At 44.7% G+C, this 25196-nt stretch overlaps 1 non-coding gene across 1 annotated transcript; it reads left to right on the top strand.

Annotated features, from left to right (window-relative positions):
* The first annotated feature begins 22856 nt into the window (after positions 1 to 22856).
* On the top strand, positions 22857 to 23069 carry LOC128627076 (small nucleolar RNA U3). Its single transcript, XR_008391174.1, has one exon. It is a non-coding gene; the product is annotated as a small nucleolar RNA U3 (small nucleolar RNA).
* The last annotated feature ends 2127 nt before the right edge of the window (positions 23070 to 25196 follow it).

Raw genomic sequence — 25196 nt, forward strand, 5'->3', positions numbered from 1 at the left:
TGAACACAGGCATTCTGGTACCAGGGTGGTGTTGTTATAGTAAATAAATGCCTGAGGACTCTGTTCAATGCCAGGGGGGAGGCCAAAGTGAGTAATTTTGGTGGTTTTGGTTAAGCATCCAGCCAGGACCCTTCCATTTAAAACGGGGTCATCTGGGGCATTTTCATTGAGCATTCACTGTATGGCGGACCATGTTCTGCACATCTTCTCTCATGTAATCCTCTCTGATGCACTTGAAGCAGCAGGTAACATCACTTCCTTCCACTGAGGACCACACTGAGGCTCAGAGAAGTGAAGGGACCTGCCCAGTGTCACTGGGCCAGGAATCGGCAGAGCAGAGGTTTGCCTGATTCCAGAGTTCCTGGCCGGGTGGCCCCTCTGCAGTGTGGAGAACACAGGCCTGTAGGGAGGTGACTGCAAATCTGTCCTCTCAGGTTGCTCCCTCTACTGTTGCTTGTGCCATGTCCCCATTCCTGATAGTCACGTGGCATGGACACACTTCAGCCCTGAAGTCACCCAGGTTCCTCCCTGGGGGAGGAGAGGCCTCACTGTCCATGCTCAGTTGGAGAGCCAAGCCAGGCTCCTTGGTGGAGCCAAGCCATCACTTGGTTTTCCTGACCTGGGTCCTGGTGTGAATGTGGAGGCAGAGCTCAGACCTGGCTTCACCACCTTCCACATCTGTGGACTTAGGAAATGTTGCCTCTGTGAGCCCCACGAATGATAGTAGGCCCAACATCTCTAGGTTGTTGGGACGATTTACTGAAAGGACATGTGACGCACTTTAGCTCACTGCCTGGCACATTTCAGACACAGAGCAAGGAGCTATTATTCACACAGACGGGAGGGGTGGATGAGGCCACGGCAGACCCAGCACAGTGTGGGAAGCCACACAACGGGACAGTGGCCTGTCTTCCTTCCTTGCCTGGCTGAGTCACAAGGACTTGCTTGGCACCTCCAATACTCTTCAACCTATCCTTCCAGCCTTAATAAAAGCCAAATTATCGGCGGCGTGCCACAGCTTCACGGCCTATAGGAGGCTGGGCCAGGAGCCAGCATGGGGTGTGTTGGACTGTGTAGCCTTGGTTCTCACGGACTGCCATCCAGCCTCCCTTCCCCAGCACAGGAAGGGTGGCACTCTTCCCACTGGAGCACCTTCCAAGTCAGTCTCTGGGGTTCTAAAAAGGGTACCAAGACAGTGCCCAGGTGGCCAAGACCCAGACCTACTGGACAATCCAGTTCCCCCAGGGCCCATCTGTCTCCATGTGTCCTACTGAGGCCCAGCTCCAGTGCCCCTGCTCTTGCCTGCCTCACCCTGAGCTGCTTCTTCCCGTTACCCAAACTCCCTAGTGCTTCCAGTCAAGCCTCACTTCCCCCGGCCACATCAGAGACTCTTTTTGCTTGTCTGACACACACTGACATGGCTTGCAACTTGACTCTGGGCCCCCAGCCTCTGCTATGGCAGGTGCACAGTGAGTCACGAGTGATGACTTGCATGCACAGTCCACACACATGCCTGCAGCCTCCACGCACCTACACATCCTCAGCACAGGGGCTGGGTGGTAGGACATGCCTTCACACCACGTTTTCAAACCAATCTAGATTCAGTGTGTCCACACTCAGTGTCTGTTCCTAAATTTGGTCACTTTTCACTCCTCTTCCACTGACTGGGCGGGAACCGCGGTTCATGTGTGGCATCACAGAAGGGTGCTCAGTGTCACTGGCACAGGGGAAAAACAAAGCAATCCTAGAAAGTGTTCCATGTGCACTTGAACAGTATGTATATTCTGCTTTGGGGTAAAATGCTCTGAAGATAGCAATCGAATCCATTAGATCCAGTGTGTTGTTTCTGGCTGCTCTCTCCATACTTCCTGTCTGGAAGATCTATCAGTTCATGACAGTGGTATGTTGAAAAGCCCTGACTATCAGGGAACATCAGTCTCTCCCTTTCTGTCCATCAGCATTTGCTTTCCATATTTACATGCTCTAGTGTGGGGTGCATCAGTGTTTGCTAGAGTTATGTCCTCTGTTTGGATTGCTCCCTTTATCATCATGTAGTGTCCTTCATTGTCTCTTACTATAGCCTTGTTTTCAAGTCTATTTTCTCAGATAAAAGTATTGTTACCCCAGCTTATTTTTCCTTTCCATTTGCATGAAATATCTTTCTCCATCCTTTTACTGGTAGCTATGTGTATCTTTCTGTCTGAGGCAGGTCTCTTGGAGACAGCATTTATACACACACACACACACACACACACACATATATATGTGTACACACACATATATATATATGTGTGTGTGTGTGTGTGTGTGTGTGTGTGTGGTTTTCTTATCCATTTAGCGACCCTATCTATGTCTTCTGACTGGAGCATTTAAGCCATTCACATATAAGGTGACTGTTGATAGATATGTATTTAGTGCCATTTTATTGTTAGACTATTTTCCTCTGGTGTTTTTCCTTTCTTTCTCTTTTTCTTCTTGTTAAAGCATCCTTTCAAAATTTGCTGCAGTACTGCTTTGATGTTAACAAACTTGAGCTTTTTCTTGTCTTGGAAGCTCCTTATTTCTCCTTCAATTTTAAATGATAGCCTTGCTGGGGAAAGTAGCCTAGGTCCTAGCTTTTCATTACCTTGACTATTTCACACCACTCCCTCCTGTCCTGAAATGTTCCCATTAGGAAGTAAAGTGACAGTCTAATTGGGGCTCCCTCTCATGTAACTACTTGCTTTCCTCTTGTGGCTTTTAGGATTCTCTCCTTGTCTTCATGCTTTGCCATTTGTATTGTGATATGTGTCAGTGTAGGCCCTTTGGGTCCAGCTTGTTTGGGACTCTGAGCTCCCTGGATTTGTGTGCTCTTTTCCCTTCCCCAGATTAGGGAGCTCTGGGTCATTATTTCTTCAAATTGCTTCTCCATCCCATGATGTACATTGTGTTACAATTCATGCTGTCCTCTGTGTTCCTTAAGATCTGCTCATATCTGTATTCCTTTTTATTTTGCTGTTCTGCTTGGGTGTTTTTGTTTTCCTACCTTTTCCTCCCAATCACTGACTCAATCATCTGCTTCATCTAATCTACTGTTTATTTCTTCCAGTGTATTATTTACTTTAAATATTGGATTCACTATTTCTGACTGGCCCTTTTTTATGGTTTCTATATCTTTTTCCATGCTGTTCAGTTTCCTTACAATCATTACTGTAAACAATCTCTCTGATAAATTGCTTGCATCCATTTCATCTAGCTCTTCTGGAGAATTCTCTTGTTCTTTTATTTTGGGTCTGTTTGTTTATCTTCCCATTTTGTCTGGCTCTTTGTGTTTGTTCCTTTGTATGAGGTAGATCTGCAAGAGCCTGGAGCAGACCTTTGCCACATGTTGCTTGGGACTGGTCCTGGGCAACCTGTTTGGAGCTATCAGTGATCCATAGCTTGTGGCTCCCAGCGCTGTCACCCGTAGCTTTCTTTGTGCCACCTCTGGTTCGTCTCCCGCACCAGTGACTGGCCTCCCTGGAGCTCAGTACCTCAGGGTTGGCGTTGCAAATGCATGAAGTGCAGCCCTGATGCTGTGGCTCAGTGGGTTGGGTGTTGTCCCCAAGCCACAGGGTCCCTGGTTTGATTACTGCTCAGAGCACATACCTGGACAAGCCCCTGGTTCAGTCTCAGGGTCCTCAAATCTTTCTTAAAATGTATCTGCTGTAGGCTGTCCACGATTTTAAAACTTAAGTTGGCTTGACTCTTTCCCTTTTGTGGTGTTGCTTCTTAGTGGATGGCCAACAACAAAAGCATTTTAAAACAAATCTGAGGGCCCTCCTAGCCACCCCCTGATGGCCATGGCTGGAGCCAGAAGGAGAGGCTGGTGTCCCACTCTGTGTGCAGGAGCTGCTGCTCTGAGCAACTGAGGAGGCCGTCATGGACCCTGGGATGGGCAGGGAAGAGGGGACTCTTGAGGCCAGACTTGCTGGAAGAGTGCTCTATGTGCTCCAGGCTGTCTTGGGGACTGGCCATCTTTGAGAATGGGTAGCTTGGGGAAACTGTCATCCTTGATTCTCTGCTCTGTGTAGCAATGGTCCTTCTTGTCCCCAGGCTGGGTGGAAGGAAGCTGGTCTGAGTTTCCATAAGCAATGGGGGACTGGGCACACTTGCTTCCATCATCTCTGGGTTAGCGGTCCCCCTCATTTCCAAGTTGAATAAGGGGATGAACCCCCCAACCTGCAGGCTAGGGGAGGGGATAAACATCTTTTCCTGGTTGTGTTCAAGAGACCTGGTCCTCCTTTCCATGTGGGGTGGGGGACTGGGCACCCTTGCTTCCATGTGGCCTAGAAGACTGGAGCATTTTTCCAATTTCCACCCTGATGCTGGAGTCCCCTGCATTGTGCACAGACTGATCTTGGGGTCAGAGGCGGGGCAGGACCTTACCAGAATGGTGCGTCCGACCATTTTATTTTGTCTGTTCTGTAAGATCAGGTTTGTCCCCATTACCTCGTCATACTTTTTGGGGTACACTGATTCTTCTATCTCTTCCTTCGTATATCCCAGCTTTTCCATTATTTCTACCACCTGGGGGTCTATGTCATCCCCGGGGGGCTCACTATATGGCCTCAGGACCTTCTCATACCTAGTGTTAATCCCCTGGTCTTCCATGATCTCTTCTACAGTTATCCTGTAGCTGGGGTCAACAGTCAGTAATTTATTTAGCAATTCTTGACAGTCCACAGACAGAGAGTCTGGGATGTGGAAATGCCCACTCAATACCTTTTTCTTTAGTTCCTCAAAGTTGGTCTTCTCAAAGGGCAGTTTTCCCGTCACCATTGCATAAAGGATGACACCCAGGCTCCAGCTGTCAACTTTCTGGCCATCATAGGGTTTGAATTTCAACAGTTCTGGGGCCACATAGGGCAGGGTTCCACACGTTTGGAGTTTACCACCTAGAAATTTTCTGCTAAAACCAAAATCTGCCATTTTGATTTTGTTTTCTTTGTCCAGGAGGATGTTTTCTAGCTTCAGGTCCCGATGGATCACTCCTTTGTGATGGCAGTGTTCCGGGGCTGATGCCATCTGCCGAAATTTGGCCCGGACATTGTCCTCCGCCATGGGGTAGTTCTTCTGCAGATAGTTGAGTAGGTGGCCACTGCTCACATTTTCCATGAAAAGGAAAGTTTGGTCTTGGGTGTCAATCACCTTAAACAATTTTGTGATGTTTGGATGATTTAGCATCTTAAGACTAGGAACTTCTTGGAAACTTTCATTGGAGTCCCACCTAGGGATAATTTTTACTGCCACCTCAGTGCCTGTCACAAGGTGCCGGGCCAACATGACTTTAGCAAAGGCCCCGTGGCCATTGGGGCTCAGCAGGATGTAACCACCCACACGGCACTCTTCATTGGCAGAGAGGGCTGCAGAGTCACTAGACATGGTGACTTCAAAATGAAAACAAAATAAAATGAAATAAAATAAAGTAAAATAAATGAAAATAAAAAACAAAATAGAATTAAATTAAATAAGAAAGAAATTGAGAAAAAGAAAATAAAAATGAAACTAACAGAATTAAAATAAAAATGTGAAAAAGAAAATAAAAAGCTGAATAAATAACAAAAATTAAAAAAAGAAACAAAATTTTGTTTCAATTTCAGGAAAAACGAGGAAATGAGTGAATGAGTCCTAGTCCAACAGGTCACCTGCAACAGCTTCCTGGGCTCTAGCGGACAAAGATCTCTGCCAGCCAGGAGCTTATATAGGAGCAGAGGGTCAGTGACTTGGCACAGTGGGGCCTTAGAGGTCGGAGCTGGAGCTAGTGGACCAATCCTGGCTGGGGATAAACTATAGTGGCTTTCTTACTCTTTGCTCTCATGACAGTTTTACTCTGGAAGAAATTATCAGGATCCTCCAAAAGCTTTTTTTGCTGAGATATTAAAGACTGAGATTTACTTTACTAGAATTCAAAAATCTGTAAGATGCAAAAAAAATAAAAATAAAAAGTGAAAAACCTGGCTTATTCTCACCCTCCCGATCCTGGTTCAGATACCACCTGCTTGGAGAGGGCTTCCCTGAACCACCTGTCCTACCACCTCACCCAGCCCATCACGTTTGTCATCTTCACAGCCCTGACCCCAGGGCACCTGATTCCTGTCACTGTCAGTCCTTCTCGTGAAGCGAGAGGCATGACTGCAGTGGTCCCTGTGTCCAGCACAGTGAGTGGCAATCAAATAAGTGTTGAATAAATATTTGGTGACTGGATTAATTGGAGAGTTTGGGGGAACAAATAAAAAATATGGCCAATTCTGTACTTAATCAAAGTGATTCATAAAGTATCTTTAAATATTCATGCTGTTTCCTCACTCAGCTTTGGAGCAGATAAGACGGGAAAGAGAGAGGCTGAAGTCTGGGTCTCCAGGTATGTGTGCTCTTGGGGAGCCTTGGGACAGGCCAATGGGAAGGTGCCTCACTGTAAATATTAATGACTATGATTCCTGACCTCTCAGGGGACCTTGAGTAGCCCTGTAGGTAAATGCCTGTGCTACTGAAAGGACCCATCTTTGGGGAGGGGAGTGATGATGAGGCGGGTTAATTCCCACATGAGAGAACACTTGGAAGCCTCTGGGTGAAAAAACTTCTGTACAGGTACAGAGGTGAGGTGACATGTTGGGTCCAAGTCTGCTCTTTTATGGCAGCACAGAGGGAGCAGGCAGGACACTCAGGGAGCCTCTGGAATGTTATACTCAGACTCATCCTCAAGGAAAGCTCCCTACTTCAGCACACTGAGTGTTTTCATCACATGCCTAAGTTATTATTCTAGTCATTATTTTCCTTTACTGTTTCTCTCCTAAAGTCTCAACTTTGCACACAGGGTGTCTTTAGAGGAATTTGCCTGTGAGGTTTTCCCTTTACAACTATTCAGTTATTTAATTTTTCCTTTAAATTTGTGACAGTCTGTTCCTAAACATGAGAGTCTCTGTGTCTGAGCTGATTGGGACCAAATGGGGTCATTTCATCAATTCTAGACGCATGGTTACAAGTTAGAATCAGACATCAGGATAAACTCAGGAAGGATCTTTCAGTGTCTGTGTTCATCAGGGACATCGGTCTGCACTTTTCTTTCTTCATAGTGCCCTTATCTGGTTTTGGAATTAGGATAATGCTGGCCATGTAAAATGAGTGTGGGAGCCTTTTCTTGGCTTGAATTTTATGAAATAGTTTGAAAAGAAGAGAAGTTAGTTTTTCTCAGAATGTTTGGTAAAACTCACCTGTGAAGCCATCTAGTCCAGGACTTTTGTTTGGAGAGTTTCTGGATTAGTGCTTCAGTTTCACTAGGTATAATCTGTCTATTCAGATTCTAACATAGTTTTGGAGATTGTATGTCTCTAGGAATTTATTCATTTCATCCAGGTTGTCCTCTTTGTTGGCATATAGTTGTTTGTAATATTTTCACGTTAACTACATTATTTCTCAGTGTAGGCCTCCTTGGGTCCAACTTGTTTGGGCCTTTCTGAGTTTCCTGGACTTGTGCATCTTTTTCCTTCACCAGATTATGGAAGTTTTGGGCCATAATTTGTTTTTTCTAAAAATATATTTTATTGACTATGCTGTTACAGTTGTCCCATTCACCCCTTTATTCCCCTTCACCCTTCATACCCCCTCCCACCCTATTTCCCCACTTTAGTTCATGTCCATGGGTCATACATGTAAGTTCTTTGGCTTCTCCATTTCTTATACTATTCTTACCCTCCCCCTGTCTATTTTCTACTTACCATCTATGCTGGGCATTCTCTGTACCTTTCCCTCCTCTCTCCCCTCTCACTGCCCTGTTGATAACCTTCCATGTGATCTCCATTTCTGTGGTTCTGTACCTTCTCTAGTAGTTTGTTTTTGTTTTTGTTTCAGGTGTGGTTGTTAATAATTGCACCTTTGCTGTCATCCCCCTGTACGTGTTTTTTATGTTCCTTTTCCTAGATAAGTCCCTTTAACATTGCATATAAGAAGGGCTTATTGATGATAAACTCCTTTAACTGGACCTTATCTTGGAAGCACTTTATCTGCCCTTCCATTCTAAATAACAGTTTTGCTGGGTAGAGCAATCTTGGATGTAGGTCCTTGCCTTTCATGACCTGGAATACTTCTTTCCAGCCCCTTCTTTTCTGCAAGGTTTCTTTTGAGAAATCAGCTGATAGTGTAATGGGAACCCTTTGTAGGTAACTGTCTCCTTTTCTCTTGCTGCTTTTAAGATTCTCTCCTTCTGTTTAATCTTGGCTAATGTAATTATGGTGTGCCTTGGTGTGTTCCTTCTTGGATCTACCTTCTCTGGGAGTCTCTGAGCTTCCTGGACTTCCTGGAAGTCTATGTCCTTCACCAGGTTGGGAAAATTCTCCTTCATTATTTGTTCGAGTAAATTTTCAATTTCTTTATCTTTCTCTTCTCCTTCTGGTACCCCCTATAATTCGGATGTTGATACATTTAAAGGTGTCCTAGAGGTTCCCAAGCCTCTACTCATTTTTTTTTGAGTTCTTATTTCTTCATTCTGTTCTGGCTGAATGTTTCTTTCTTCCTTCTGGTCCACACCATTTATTTGAGTCCCAGTTTCCTTCCCATCACTATTGGTTCCCTGTACATTTTTCTTTCTTTTACTAAGCATAACCTTCATTTTTTGGTCTAATTTGTGACCATATTCAACTAATTTTGTGAGCATCCTGATTACCAGTGTTTTGAACTGTGCATCTGATACATTGAGTATCTTTTCATCGCTTTTTTTCTGGAGCTACAATCTGTTCTTTCATTTGGGCCATTTTTGTCTGGCTGTTCCTGTTATGCATAAGGGGCAGAGTGTTCACCAGTCTGTTTCCTTCTACAACAATTCAGTTATTTAATTTTTACTTTAAATTTGTGACACTCAGTTCCTAAGCATGACAGTCTCTGTGTCTGAGCTGATTCGAGCAAATGGGGTTATTTCATCAATTCTAGACGCATGGTTATAAATTACAGTGGAACACCAGGGTGACATAACCCACACTGCTGCGTTGTGATGCTGTATATGGGGGAGGGGTCCCAGAGGGAACAGTGGAGCTCGCTCTACTTTCTGCTGGTTTTGAGTCACTTCCCTGACTTCCCACAAGCAAATTAGGTCCTTCCGGTGCTGATTCCTGGATGAGTGAGTTTGTGTGCATTCTAGGACCCTATGGGTCTCTCCAACGAACTCTCTTGTGAGGCTGAGAGTTTCTCCCACTGCTGCCTCATCCCCCACAGGTGTTTCCAGTCAGAGGTTTGAGGCTTTATTTTCCCCCTGGAATCCTGGGTTGTGTGGTCTGCCTCCCTCCCCAGTTGTTCCTCCCTGTTTATCTGCACATGAATGTGGGACTGCCCAGTCTATAATGTGCCACCTCACTGGGTCCACCAGCTCCCACATTGCCTGCCCTACTTCTGCCCCTGAGTTGTGGCCAGTCCTCTTTACCTGGCTGCCAGTCTCTGCCCCTCCTACCATCTGGGTGAGTTTTTCATCTTTAACTCCTTGGTTTTCCGAGTTCCATACAGCTTGATTTGCTGTTAGTGCTGGTGTTTTTAAATGTGTGGTTGTCCTTCTTTGGTTGTGGAAAAAGGCAAAGTGTGTCTACCTACACCTCCATCTTGCCTAGAAGTCTCAGAATTTCCCATTTTTATCTGAAGTTTTATAGGGGTGCTGAGTAATCAAAGGTAGGTTTGCTAGTTACTAAGTTCTCTTTCACCTCTAGATCCTCCTTCCTGTTTGTTTTGAGATATTAGGGCTGAAATTGTACAAATTCCATTGTGGCTTCAGGCTGGTGCCCTGTTGTCTCAGTACCAGGGAGAGAGAGACAGAGAGAGACACTCAGAGACTGAGAGACTCAGGCTTGGGGAGGGAAATGAAACTTGTTGTGCCCTGTTGGCCTTGTGTTTGCCTCCTGTTTGCCTCCTGCTCCTATGTCATCATCTTATCAATGCCTTAAAAACATATTTCCCACAAAGGCAGCTGTGGTTTCTTCCTGTAGCATTGTCTGAGTCCATTTTATGTTCTTCCAGTACTTTCAGAATCAGCTTCATGAACCTGTCTTCCGGGGAGACCAATCTGTTGGCCCCTGGAGTAACACGGATTTGGACTGCACTTACACGTGGATTTTTCTCATGTTGTAAAGAGATGGTGCCAATGTACAGTATCAGTAAATACAGTACAGTAGTGTAAAAGTATTTTCCTCCTAATTTTATTATTATTGTTTTATTTTTTAAATGTATTTTATTAATTATGCCATTACAGTTGTTCTATTCCCCCCTTCATTCCCCTCCATCCTGCAACCTCCTCCTCCACCATTCCCCCCTTTAGTTTATGACCATGTGTCTCAAGTTCTTTAGAGTTTATATTTTCCATACTATTCTTGCCCTCCCCCTATCTATTTTCTACCTACCATCTATGCTACTTATTTTCTGTACCTTCTCTCCCCTTCTCCTTCTCCCACTCTCCTGTTGCTAACCCTCCATATGATCTTCATTTCTCTGGTTCTGCTCCTGATCTAGCTGTCCTCTTAGTTTGCTTTTGTTTTAGGTGTGGTTGTTAGTAACTGTGAGTTTGCTGTCCTTTCACTGTTCATCTTTTTTGTCTTCTTTTTCTTAGGTAAGTCCCTATAACATTTCATATAATAAGGGCTTGGTGATGATGAACTCCTTGAATTTGATCTTATCTGAGAAGCACTTTATCTGCCCTTCCATTCTAAATGAAAGCTTTGCTGGATAGATCACTCTTGGATGTATGTCTTTGGATTTCATGACTTGGAATACCTCTTTCCAGCCCCTTCTTGCCTGTAAGGTCTCTTTTGAGAAACCCGCTGACAGTTTGATGGGAACTTCCTTGTAGGTGACTCTCCCCTTATCTCTTGCTGCTTCTAGGATTCTTTCTTTCATTTGAATCTTGGCTAATGCAATTATGATGTGCTTTGGTGTGTTCCTTCTTGGGTCCAACTTCTTTGGGACTGTCTGAGCTTCCTGGATTTCCTGGAAGTCTATTTCCTTTGCCAGATTGGGGAAATTCTCCTTTATTGTTTGTTCAAATAAGTTTTCTATTCGTGCCTGTTCCTCTTCCCCTTCTGGTACCCCTATAATTCAGATGTTGGAACATTTAAAGATGTCCTGTATGTTCCTAAGTCTCTCTTCATTTTTTTTTGAATTCTTGTTTCTACATCCTTTTCTGTTTGGTCATTTTTTTCCTCTTTCTGGTCCACTCCTTTGATTTGAGTCCCAGTTTCCTTTCCATTACCATTGGTTTCCTGTGCATTTCCCTTCATTTTAATTAGTTTAGACTTCATATGTTCCTCTAATTTGTGACTAAAATCAACCAGTTCTGTGAGCATCCTGATCACCAGTGTTTTGAACTGTGCATCTGAAAGTTTGGCTATTTCTTCATCACTTAGATTTATCAGCTCTGGGGCTCTGAGTTGTTCTAGAGCCATGTTTTGATCTGTTTGTAGCAGAGCCTTAGTTGTTCACCAGGGCAGGGCCATCCCGGTCGCTGGTTTGTGACGCTGTTTGTAGGGGCAGGATCAGAGCGGGACAATGGCGGTTCCCTCTGCCACTTCCTGCCATTGGGGCCTGCTTGGTCCGTCTCACTGCCAGCTCCTTCACAGGTTTATCAGTTTGGCTGAAGTGTTTGTTGTTGACAGACATCCATGTAGTTAAATTTTCTTTGGTTTGGCTGCGTTTTTGTTGCTAAAACTTTGTTATTTTTAAACTTAGTTGTGCGAGAAGGTGCAGTGCTTCCACCTACGCCTCCATCTTGGTGGAAGTCCTATTTCCCTCATGATTTTAAAGACAGTTTCTTTTCTCTAGCTTCCTTTGTTTTTAGAAGTAAGTATGTTATACACACAGCACAAAATTTTCATGTTAATCAACTGTTGATATTCCAGGTAATGCTTCCAGGCAACAGTAGATTCTTTGTAGTTAAGTTTATTGGGAGACAAAAGCCTTCAGACTGTGTATGTGTGGCGGGGGCATGTGGTGTCCCTAACCTCCATGTGGTGGTTCAAGGGTTGATCACAGTGTCTTCCTCAGACACCTTGGTTTCAGCTTCACTGGCCCCTCCTCCTTCAAGCTTCTAATTTATACTAATTTCATCTCTTTATTTTTCCAAATCCTGAGGGAGATAGCTGCTTCCTGTAGTTGCTACCCTTGTGATACCATCATGTAAAAATTGCTTTTACAAATTTTTAAAAATTATATATCCCTTCTTTAAAAATACCAGACTGAGAGAAGTGAATACTTCTTTGTGACTGTTCTGTGTGTGCTCAGAAATAAAACACTTGCTCTCTCTTTGGAGTGTGATGTTCTGGACAGTAATATGTCCCAGATATTTTCTTTTTTTTCATCCTCACCTGAGGCCATACTTACTGATTTTAGAGAGAGGGGAAGGGAGGGCAAGAGAGAAAGGGAGAAAAACAGGGATGTGAGAGAAAACACGGATCTGTTGTCTCTCCTCTCCTATGTGTCCAGACCAGGGACCAAACCCACAACGTGGCTATGTGCCCTGCCTGGATATCACCCCTGTGAGTTTTTCGTTTGCAGGATGAAACTCCAACCAAGTCTCACCAGCCAGGCCTATGTCCTAGACATTGTGTAAAGACATTACATGCATGAAATCTTTTAACTAAAGTAAAATTTAACAAAAAAGAAAATGGTGTGGTAGGTAATATTATAATCCCCATTCACAGGCCAAAAACAAACAAACAAACAAACTGAAGCATAGTGAAAAAATGTAATTTACCCATGATCACACAAACATTAAATGTCAGCTGGGATTTCAAGCCATTCTATGTTCTACCTGGGATTCCAAACCTGTCAGAATATTGCTCTTAGCTGCCAGAGGTGCTATGTGTGTGTTGAAGCCAAGATCATGTCCATCAGAGTTCAGTGCAGGAAACAGAAGCCCATTTACATATTTCAAGCAGCAAAGGACCCACTATAGGGGATGGTGTTTTCACAGGACTTTGGATGAGAACACTCTGGGGCCAGAGCCTGTCGGCAGACTTTTGAATTAGAAGTGCCTGCCTGACACAATGCTCCAGATTCCAGGGAGCGATGGCCACCATTCGTGACTCTGGGAACTGCTGCTTTCACCACATCGCTGTAGTTGACACAGTGACTCTGCAGCAGGTGCTTTACAGTGGGACCCAAATGATTCCCATGCCCCACTCCTTCCAGTTTTTGTTGCCTTTAGACCACAACTTGCATCACATCCCCGCCTGCTCCAAAATAATGATCCCGAAGATGCTCATATCTGGTGAAAAGGTCAACTGAAGCCCTGGCCAGATGGTTCTGTGAGTAGGAGCATCCAGTAACACTAGGAGTTCATGTTTAAATGATGCCCAATTCTCTGTTGCAGATGGCATTGTCTTGCTCCAAGATTATAAACTTTCTGGGCTGTGACTCTCTCCTGGAGCATAAAGAAAAGCCATTCTTCTCGAGAAACCTCTGGCACCATGGGGTCTGCCATGACACACGGGCCATGTAGTGGCAGGGCTTATAATGCAGCCTGAACTTTTCCAGAAGCCCCACGCAAAAGTGACAGCCTTCCATAGCAGCTAATAAATGGGTTCGGGTCACCTGCCATAGCTCATCGCACTTCTGCAGGGCCAGATGGGTAGGTTAAATGGGGCCACAGAGGGGGCTTGAGTCCCTTCACACTCCTGAGAACAGCACTGATCCCTTGTGGCTCCACTCAGGATGACGCATTACTTCCCATTTGTTATCCTGGCCAGAGTCAGCCAGCTCAAGGGCTTCTACTTGGCCCTTCCTCCCTTCTGCCTCTTGCTCCACAACCCAGCCAACCATCATGAGGGCACTGCCAGCCACCAAGTGTATTCATACCAATGGCTTTCAGCTACCAGGAAAATGACACATGGGCCCCACTGTGAGATGATCTGTGAGCCAAAACATGACCACAGCCTCCATGCTCTGACAGGGGAGCCAGGAAAATGGTTTTGGGCCCTTTATTCCAGTTATCTCAGGCCCTGTATCCAACTACCCTCAGAGGTATAATCTCTCCCCAGGGAAGGCACATGGCCTTGGGAAATGCTTATGGGCTCTAGGAGGGAGGGCTGGGGGTGGGTCACAATATAAACCATGGAGGTATTTCAGGGCACCTGACTTTTCTTAAATGTATAGGTCCCAGGGCTGAGAGCAGGCTTGGCCTCTCAACAGCACAGGTTCTCCCTCCTTAACAGACACCTGTGTTCAGAGTGCAAGGCTGTCTCCTCTGGGTCTCCTGTTGTGTGGTAAATCCATTCTGACAGGACTGCTTTTCTGAGGCTTCCCTCCATACTCACCCATGGATTTCCAGCTTTTCCACCTATCATTTTCTCCAGCTCCAAGGAGCTATAGTAGCAGCCTATTAGGAATAAGTGGAGTGTCACTGCTAGCACATGACACTGGGAATCACAGGGTAGCTTCATCCAGTACCTGGCATGCTGCTGCAGTCCCTGCTGATGCACCTTCACCAGGTCCAGAGGGGTTTTTGACGAATAATCCATTTCCTGCCAAAGCAGGGCTCCTACTTTGTCCTCTGTCCGGGTTGGACAGAGCTGAGACTGAAGGAGGGAACTTAGGGCCAAACTTGAAAAGAGCCAGAATCATCTTTCAAGGCTCACACCTCCCAAGAGGCCTTTAATGGCCTGCAGGCACAGCACAGAGAGGGTGCTCAGCCTATAGCAATGGGAGGGGGACCCCTCTGCTGGATTTGCAGGTTCGGGGGACTCCGGAAGTCACCTTCTCAAGTGCAGCCATCTGCACCTTGTCATCTCACATCTAAGAATCTCACTCCTTCAGCTGGGCTCTGAAAGCTGTTCCTCCAACAACCTTTGTAATTCTGTTAATAAATCCAGTAGCCCCTGGGGGAGGCCTTTAAACTAGTTTGCCCTCTTACTCCAGGGCATGAGAGGCATTTAAACTCTGCCTCTGGGCTTTCCCACATTGACCTGAGATGGGAGTTAACACTTCTGACACTGTCATTTTTTTCCTGGTTGCATAAATGGCGGGGAGCAGCTACCAGTCAGGGTCACAGCTCTGACTGTCACCCCTCTGAGTCCAGTGCTGGAGATACTTTACAAGCAGCACCTATTGCCCCAGAATCCCAACCTTGCGTCGCTGAGGGCAGCACCACCCCACCCTGTCCACTGACAATTAGGTTCTTATTGGCATCAGCAGTTCAAGGGGCTCTGCTTTGTGCCTCTGGACTGAATTTACCCCCCTCTCAAAAATAAACTGTCATATCTCTCTCTTGCCACCTCCCCAGTACCCTGGGACAAGCTCATCTGGTAAGGTTATCACGTGACAGAAATCAGAGGAGATGCAGAATCCCTACAAGCAAAGGAACTTCTCCTGGAACCAGGTACAGCTGAGAATGAATCTCTCTGCCAGCATCCAGCTGGGGGGAAATGGGGGCAGGAAACAGGGAGAGGGGAAGAGACAGGGAGAGTGAGGAGGGAAAGGGGCGGGAGAGGGGGGAGAGAGAGAGAGTGAAACAGAGAACGTGTTCCCTGCTGAAAATCTAGGGTAAACTAGATTTTCTTTGAAGAAATATCCTCATGGAAATTTGTTTAAAAATCAACTCTTAAGGAGCAAATCATAGTGTCCTGGCTGGTCGGTTAACAATACATTTGAATGACTGACGCTCGTTGCTTTCCTGTAATAATGAGCCAGTGTTGCCTGGTCTGGGAATGAATCTGGCTCTGCTGGAACACATACTGTCGGGATGCTGGGCGACACCTTCAGACGGCCTTGCTGTCATCTTGCAGAAGCACTGGCGGGATCTGGCTTCTGTGGGTCACAGCAGTATCCCTAACACACATCTCAGCATGACAGAAGATTTTTCTACCTGCTGAGCTCACTCCCCTCTCTGGAGGGTTTGCTGGTTTGGCCAGACAGTGGATTCTCTAAGGCACATCTGGCTATGTTGTTAAGTCATTCCTGAATGTTTTGGCCATTGCCAAAGTGGTCTGCTGGTTTAAAAACAATCTGAGTGCCATCTTACTCTCAGAGAGTAAGAATGTTACTCTCAGAGACTGCTGTGTGCAATCCAACTCAGTTATGCAGGCAAAACCACTTTTTGGCATCTCTTAAATCTTTTCAGAGAAAATGTAGTGACGAGTTTCTGTCTTTGTTTACATTAAAGGTTAGTCACATGTATTTTCTTCCTTATTTGCAATATACTGATTAGAGGTGTCAACATGCTCTTAAGCCTAGAAGTTTTTCCAACATATTTCCATTTTTAGAAAAATGGGAAATATCCTCCAAGGACCTCTTTGTTCCAACTCTTAATAGAGAAAGGGATGTAGGTGGGGACCCTAGACATTCCTTTCACTTTCCCCTTATTTTACCCTGTTGCTGATCTTTGATTTTGGGATGTTCAAGTTGGTGAGAAAGTATTTCCACGGCATGACTCATGCCCAGATGGCAGATAGAGTAAGTTGAAATCCTGCACGTTTATTCTCACCCTAAATATATAAGCCTCTATGGGTGACAATGTTACTTTGCAAGTATTTAATGAACAACTACCCACTGATCTTTCCCAGTCTTAACATCTAATGTTGTTTAACACTGCCCATGTGCCAGGCACTCTTCCAACACCTTCCTCATATCACTCATTCCGTCACCCCAACAACTCTATGAACTGGGTTCTATTTCCATCTTCATGTCACAGACACAGAACAGAGGCAGCAAGAGGAGGAGGAAGCTGCCTCAGTAAGTGCTGGGGCTGGGACGGAGACCTGGCTGGAGTCTGAGCCTGCATCCTCTCCCATCCAGTCCCGCTACCCAGACCTCTGGGCATCTTTCCCTGCTCACCCCCAGGAAGCTGGGCACACACCCTGATGGAAGGGTCCCCAGGCCCATCATCCTCTTTAGCATCTGCTTGAAGGTGCGATGGTCAGTTAGACATCAGGAGCATTTCCTCTGGCTTCCTAAGGGGACACAACTCACGCTCCGGTTTTACTGGACACAATGGCAACTCAGACAGCTGCCTCTGACAAACTAAGAAAACCAAACAAAACTGTGGTTTCAGTTCAGCCGATGGTACTTCTAATGACCTTATTTCCCTCAATGGAAAATGGAGGGCATAGTCATGAACCACATACATGTAAAAAGAGAACACAGCCCTGGCCAGTTGATTCTGTTGGTTGGAGCATCATCCCCATTAGCCAAAAGATGAGGGTTTGATCCCTGGTTAGGGCACCTACAGGAAGCAACTGACCCATGTTTCTCTCACATCGATGGTTCATTCTCTCTCTCTGCCCATCACCCTTCCCCTCTTTGTCTAAAATCAATAACTATACCTCAGGAGAAGATTAAAAAGAGAGAGAGAGACAATAAAGTGAACTCAAGACAAAGCACAACCCCAACAAATCAGCCATGTGTCTGTGTTTAGCCATGTTCACCATGCAGCTCATGCCTCCAGCACGGCTCCCCTGGACGTTTCAATACCCTCCTAACTGAGGCCCTTGCTTTTGCTCCCGCCCTCACTCTGATCTCACCAGCTCCTTAACAACTTCTCAGTGCAGCCTGAGAACCTCCAGTCTCTTCAAGACCTTCCAGGTCAGGCTTCTGGCCCATTGTCCAGTCTTTCTTCCTCCTATTAGCTTTTCAACCTCAGCAGTCTCCTTGCAGATTTTAAAAAATACAGTTCCTGTATTCCTGGGGATCTTTTTACCTGCTGTTTGCCTTTCCTTTAACTGCTTGTGAGACTGATTCCTATAATCATGCATGTTTAAAAGTTACTTCCTCAAACAGGCTCTCCCTCACTTCTGTTTTCAATTAAGTGTTTTTGTTCTACCCTCTTTTTATTACTGTTCTTACTCTTTTTGAAATGATTACACTTTGTTATCATCTCTTACCTGTGTCGTTGTTAAACGTTCAAGTCTATCTTTCTACTAACCAGCTGAATGAACACCCAGTGCTCCCATCCCAGTAGTGGCCACATAGCAGCCACCACGAGGTGGCACTAAAGCACAGTAAGGAGAGGGTGCAAGGGGATCACAGAACCCTTGGACTGCAGGCTCCTTTTGGCTGGTGATACCGCATTTGCATTTTTGGACCAGCTCCCTCCCCAAACATTTGAGAGTGGGATTTTGTAATATTGCATTCTGCTCTGACCCTGCACTCTAGAAGAAGAGTGATCTGTGAGAGGATTAGAGCATAGTTAGGATGACCTATGTATGTCTTGGTTCTAAAGACCACACCTCAAAAGCCTTAGAGATACAGAACTTAGGTCAAAATAAATGACTGTGCTAATAAGCACAGTTGCACCGAGACCTACGTGGGATGTGGCTACAGATCCCCACCTCGACGCACTGTTCAGCAGTGGCCAAGATGCTTAGCTGCCTGGGACTGTGTGGGAGACTGAAGCTGCCAGAGGGGGTCAGCTTTGGCGACTCCAGAGAAGTTCATTCTTGAGAATATGTGCTCTGGAATCCAATTGAAATGTTTCAAAAGCTATGCAAGTTCTCTAAAAATGGTAGTTTAAAATTATTGGTATTACTCTTCAGGAGAATACCAGTTCTCCTTTATGATGACAACAGTAAAAAGTGCTTAGGTAATGGAATCTGACCTGAATTAAAACCCAATCTTTCTACCTCTGGGACCTTAAACAGCTCTTTTTACCTCTGTTTTCTTATTACTCAGTGGGATAATAAGACCAAATCACTGAGTTATCATTAAGTCCCTATCAGGCCCAAACCATTATTTATACTTGTTTTTTAAAAAAACAGTCCATTCTTTTGTAAGGTGTACAATGAATAAAAACTAGCAAGTGGTCCGTCACCACCACCATCACGAATGCTCAGAATTCCTCTGTTGCCTAATTGTTTCCAAGTCACTTTTAATTGGCAGATAATAGAGAAGGATTGATACTAAACAGGTTTTCTACTTATTGACTCTTTTAAAAATAGAAATAGCTTGGAAACTATTTCCCCCTGTTCCAGTAGGGGCTGGGCACAAATGCTCTTTGCTTTTGGTTTTCCACCTTCTGGATAGTTAAGAAGCAGGAGGGTTTGGTGCAAGAGAACACAGAAAAACATCTCCACATCAACGGGGCTGCTAGAGAAGCAAAAAGATCTTTATTTTATTAGCTTCAGCAGCTTAGTGGAATTAGAAAGATCACCCTTTCTAAGCTTAGAAAGATGAGCAGCTTAGCTCAATTAGAAAGATCACTTAGCTCATGCACATAGAAGCACTATTGAGCAGCTACCACAGCAATAGCAAGAACTTTGACAATGAACCTGTCCAATGCCAGGTGCTCCCTTACACTCACACCCTGAGAATGTGCCACTGCCCTAAGATTTGGAGTGATTTATTCAATTATTTCCATAAATATCTGCATATGCAATTAAAGTTAGGCTATTAGAAATATATATATTTTTTTTCCTAAAACTGCTCTACCAATGTGGTGGGGCCCTGGACTCAGAGGCCAGAATGCTGGAGAACCACCTTGGCCTTGCTCCTCACCTGGGGTGTGAGAGTTGATGGGCCTGGTCTCCCTGTCTGGGAAACTAGGAGGTAGAAGCAAATGATCTCTCAACTCTCATGCTCCACTCAGCTCTACATTCTCTGATTCCATGCATTTAAGTTTGTTCCTTTTTTCAGTCAGTAAGTCAATCGGTTATTAGTTGAAAACATCATTGATCACCAATGTGTTAGGCACTTGGATATCACTTATTGAACAACAAATATTTTATGAGCTCCAACTGTGTGCCAGGCCCTGTTCTTAGCTCTGAGGATGCAGTAGTATTAAAAAAAATGCAAGTTCTTACCTTTCTCTGTTTTATATTCTAACAGATATAATATTTTTAAAAAAACAGTGAAATACTGTGTCCCAGAGTGATAAGTGCTATGGAGAAAGTGGGGAGAAAGGTCAGGGGTTGAAATCTGGGCTCTCACTGGGAGGGTTACTTTTGATTGAAGGTAGGAAGAAGGCGAGGGAGTGAACATGTAGGCACCTGGGGAAAGAACATTCTAGGGGCGGAACACAGATCAGAGCTGTGCAGAGACGCAGGTCCTACCATCAGCTCAAAGGCCAGCATTGATGGGACAGGATGCCCCAGGGGCAGAGTAGCAGCAGGTGACTCTGTCCATTCTGATCCCAGGGGGAGCCTTGGTTTCTTTCAGTGCAGGGTGGTATTTAGAAACCAGATCGGGATTTGTAATGTGCCAGTTGCTACAAAGGGGTTACTGCTTTTGGACCCTTTCAGCAGACGGAGCTAGGAGATATATGCCTGTATGTGTGCACACAAACACATGCCCATATAGGTGTGTGTGTTTGAGTGTAACTATTTCTGGATCTACCTCTGTTTATATATTGTTTAAAAGTATGAACTCATACCAATACTTCTACTTTAATCCATCACCTATGGACAGGTTAAGTAAGATGAGGACGAAGCTTGTGGTTAGACACATGGAGTTTCTTGGTGACTTTTCTGAGAATATTTCTAATGGAACAGTGGAGGCCAAAAGCTGTTTGAATAGGTTCAAGTAAGTAAGAGGAATGAAACCAGGAAGGGAGTGTGTCAGACAACAGTTCAAAGAGGTTCTGTTGTAATGGGAAAGAGAAAAGCACAATACTCATGGATTTGTTATGAAGCTGGAAGAAGTAGTAGCATAGTTATATGCAGATGTGAATGTTGCCAAAGAGAAGAACCAAAAGGATTTTCCATGTGTGGCACCAGGAGATTAAGCACAGTATGTGGGCAAAGATGCAGGTATGGAGGGAGCCTGCCAAAATGTTCTGGTGGAGCAGAGAGTAGGAATCAATCATTTGGTTGAGTGGCTAAGCAAGTGGAGCAAAGGAATATAGTGTGAGTGCTAGGCAACTACCAGCGCCCATCTGAGGTTAGTGATGATGTTTTTCAAAGTGAGACCAGTTAGCATAATTGTGTGTTTTTTAGCCCCTTTTGGCTGCAGAGAGTTGAAATTAACATGACCTAAGGTATAACCAAGGGGCAGAGTTGAAGACGGGGGAGGGAGCTGAGGACATTTCCTGGGAAGCAGTGTGACTGACAGGGAGTTAAGCTAGGAAAGGAAGGGTGAGAGGATAGAGGATTCGAAAGTCCTAGAGTATCTCAGGGTTGGTGCAGCAGTGTTGTTGGGAGAGAGCTAGAGAGACAGGAGATCAGAGGGTAGCATCTTTGAAATTGAGATTATGGGTGTTGTCGTTATTTATAGAGACAAGGTCAAGGGTATGACTAAGGATACAAGCAGTTGAGCTAAGATAGTGGGGAATATATCAAGGATTGAGAGGCCAGAGTATTAAATAGACCATTTGCATGGGCATGGTCATAACCGGGAAGGGGTAAAGATTTACTTACTGTAAAGTAATAAAGTCCTCAGGGCAAAGAGGTGATGTCCCAGCAGTTGTAGATGATGGCAATAAAGAGAGCCAGGACATACTACATCCTTATGAAGTGAGTTGCAAAACCTGAGACTTTTAGGGATGGAGGAAGATTGGTCTGAACTGAACCACGCAGGCCCAGGAGGATGCTGCTTCCCTTCCAAGGCCAGGGAAGTGAAAGTGTGGAAAAGAAAATAACTGCTCCCTGGCGCCCAGCAGGGAAAGCAGTGTCCTCAACTAAGTGTCAGGTCCTTTTAGAGCAAACTATGAAGGAAATGCTCAGAGAAGTGAAAGAGGATACAGGGAATTTCGTTATCACCACTTCTGGGTCATAGAAAGCACACAAAAGGGCTTCCAACAATTGCAGGGGCATAAAAGACTGCGTTGGAGAAGGCCATCTTCGAAGCCACGAAGAGATGAGGGCAAGGCACAATGGGGGTCCTAGACGTGGTGGCTGACACTTGCAAAAATGAAGCAGTGATGAGGTTAGGCCTGTGTTCCTGTGACAGACATGGAAGGAGACTGTGAGTGCTGATGGGGGTGTAGGGTTCCTGTTAGCTACTGCAGGTTTGGGAAGCTCGGTGGTTTCTGACATTGGAGGTGTAAGATTCCGCAGAGACAGAGCCTTCCACTGGCCTCCAACACCCTCAGGGCTGATCTTACCCTCGGCTCCCAGGCTCGCCTTACTTCCCACTGACAGTGGTGACCAGGAACCCATGTAATGACAGGAGTGCCCTCATGTATACTGCATATGTATAAGTGTGTGTGTGGTAAAGTAGCACACCTCTTTGGAGATGGTTTAAGACATTTAATGACAACATTAAAGTGACAGGGGCACCCTCTCAGAGGTGCCTGTCACAGGACGTGGAAGAGAAGACAAAGTCACTCACATTGGGCAGCTAGGTGATGTGGCCAAGAGTTGCTCCCCTTTCCAGTATCTGTTGAGAAGGACTCCTTCCCCTTGTCAGCCTGGATCAGCAAGAATTGAGTTCCCCGTGAAGAGAGAGAACATTAGCATCTCTGTTTCTCCATGTATAGACGGCAGTGCTTCAGTATTGTTCTGTTTCCAAACATGGGGAAAAAATGGAGATCCAAGTCCTTCATGCTGAACTTATTCTTCAAGATCCAAGGGCAGGTTAGAGAGATAATTGGCTTGGCATGGGAACCTCCTGTTCGCTGATCTTAATGCTGTTACAAGTGTGGCTAGGGGACATAGGCTACCTCATTAGGAGGGACATTCTCTCCTGCCATCTCGAGATTTCTTACTGGATGGAGGAATCCTTAGATTCTTTTTGTTGAGCAAGTTGATAGATGAAAATGCAAAATCACAGATGAGAGAAAGGGAGCCAGAGAGAGGAACCCTGAGGGGCTGAAGCAGAGGTTGGAGAAGAAGAGGAAATCAGGGGACAGGGCCCAAGAGAGAGCTGCGGGAGAAGAAGGCAGAGAAGAGGACACGGTGAAGGCTGGGAAGAACATTGGCAGGGATTTTAAAAAATTAAACAATAGTAAGACTATACTTTTAGAAATCATTTCTATAGTTCGTTACTAGAGAAGTTTCTCTGAATGTGTAGAGCACCCGAAACCACAAGGAGGAGCACAGTGTTCTCTTCTGAGAGTGAAGCCAGCATTTGGTGTTGCTTTTGCAACTGCCAATAACCATTGATGATCGTTCTTCTCTTTCTTTGGAAGAGTAAGAGGAAGAGAACACAGTCTGAGTGGTAAGAAAAAAAATTAAACAATAGTAGCTTTGGTTAATTTGTTGAGAACTTCACTCTGAACTATGAGAAATGCCTAGTCCCTCCTCTCTCTCTCCCTAAACAAATATTACTGGTTCTCTGCCTTAGGTTTGTTATTTTTGTCATTGTGGCTGTCATTTTATTAGGTATGATGACACAGAAGACTGGATTCCAGCCCAGAGCCACATGAAGGATGGTCTCCCTTGGAGCCTCAGACATCTGCCTTTGTCCCTTTTTTTTGTGGCACTCCACTTTCTTTTTGTTTTTTTAAACTTTTAATTTCTTAATTTTTTAAAGATAAGGGAAGGGAGAGAGGAAGGAAGAAAGAGAAATATCTGTTGCCTCTCGCAAGCTCCCAACCAGAGACCCACTGCCCAGGTACGTGCCCTGACGCAGAATCTAACCAGTAACCTTTAGGTTTGTGGGATGCTGTCCAACCCACTGAGCCAGACCAGCGAGGGCTCCACTTTCTTTGGAGGCAAACCACAGATAACTTATGTATTTAGTAAAGCCTATCTGTCTAGTACTACTGTATTAACATTATACTTAGTACTTCTGAATTTCCTGCTTTATGAATTTCAAACTAAAACAATGAAATACAGTGCAATGGGAACCTTACATTTTTCTATGTAGCTACATAGGCTTCAGCACTAAAAAGCTCCAACCAGAACCTTGGGTCTCCTCCCTCTTCCCAGTCTCCCAACAGCCCGCCCCCAGGGGAAGTGAGGGTCTCCATGGCTGAACATGTGAGGGTTAGTAGGTTTAAGTGCCTGTGGACAGATTCTTTGCCTGTAAAAACTGGGTGAATTATGGTACCTTCTAAAGCATGTAAATTCCTTAGCATGGTGGCCAACACAATGAACTTTAGCTAATATTAAAGTTATAATAATTCCTAATTTGGAACATTTCATTTCCTATTTCTCATTAAGCCAAGTCTCAATTTTTTAAAAAACATTTTATTGATTATGCTATTACAGTTTTCCCATTTCCCCCTCTTCATTCCACTTTACCTGCACACCTCCTCCCCACACCTCCCCCCATTTAGTTCATGCCCATGTGTCACAAGTTCTTTAGATTCTATACTTTCCATACTATTCTTGCCCTCCCCCTGTTTATTTTCTACCTACCGCCTATGCAACTTATTCTTTGTACCTTCTCGCCCCTTGTCCTCCTCCCACTACCCTGTTGCTAACCCTCCATGTGATCTTCATTTCTAGGGTTGTACTCCTGATCTAGCTGTCCACTTAGTTTGCTTTTGTTTTAGGTGTGGTTGTTAACAACTGTGAGTTTGCTGTCCTTTCACTGTTTATTTTTTTTATCTTCTTTTTCTTGGATAAACCCCTTTAACATTCCATATAATAAGGGCTTGGTGGTGATGAACTTCTTGAATTGGATCTTATCTGAGAAGCACTTTATCTGCCCTTCCATTCTAAATGAAAGCTTTGCTAGATAGAGCAATCTTGGATGTAGGTCTTTGGATTTCATGACTTGGAATACTTCTTTCTAGCCCTTTCTTGCCTGTAAGCTCTGTTTTGAGAAATCAGCTGACAGTCTGATGGGAACTCCTTTGTAGGTAACTGTCCCCTCAGGTCTTGCTGCTTCTAGGATTCTCTCCTTCATTTTACTCTTGGCTAATGTAATTATGATGTACCTTGGCGTGTTCCTCCTTGGGTCCACCTTTTTTAGGACTCTCTGAGCTTACTGGACTTCTTGGAAGTCTATTTCCTTTGCCAGATTGGGGAAGTTCTCCTTTATTATTTGTTCAAATAAATTTTTCACTTGTTGCTCTTCCTCTTCCCCTTCTGGTACCCCTATAATTCAGATTTTGGAACGTTTAAAGATGTCCTAGAGGTTCCTAAGCCTTTCCTCAATTTTTGAATTCTTGTTTCTTCGTTATTTTCTGTTTGGTTGTTTTTTGTCTTCCTTCTGATCCACTCCATTGATTTGAGTCCCAGTTTTGTTTCCATCACTATTGGTTCCCTGAACATTTTCCTTCATTTCACTTAGCATAGCCTTCATTTGTTCCTCTAATTTGTGACTAAAATCGACCAGTTCTGTGAGCATCCTGATTACCAGTGTTTTGAACTGTACATCCAATAGGTTGGCTATCT

Source organism: Artibeus jamaicensis, unplaced genomic scaffold (genome assembly GCF_021234435.1).
Source record: "Artibeus jamaicensis isolate MK-2021 breed Jamaican fruit bat unplaced genomic scaffold, CSHL_Jam_final contig_1082, whole genome shotgun sequence".
In the NCBI taxonomy this organism is placed as follows: domain Eukaryota; kingdom Metazoa; phylum Chordata; class Mammalia; order Chiroptera; family Phyllostomidae; genus Artibeus; species Artibeus jamaicensis.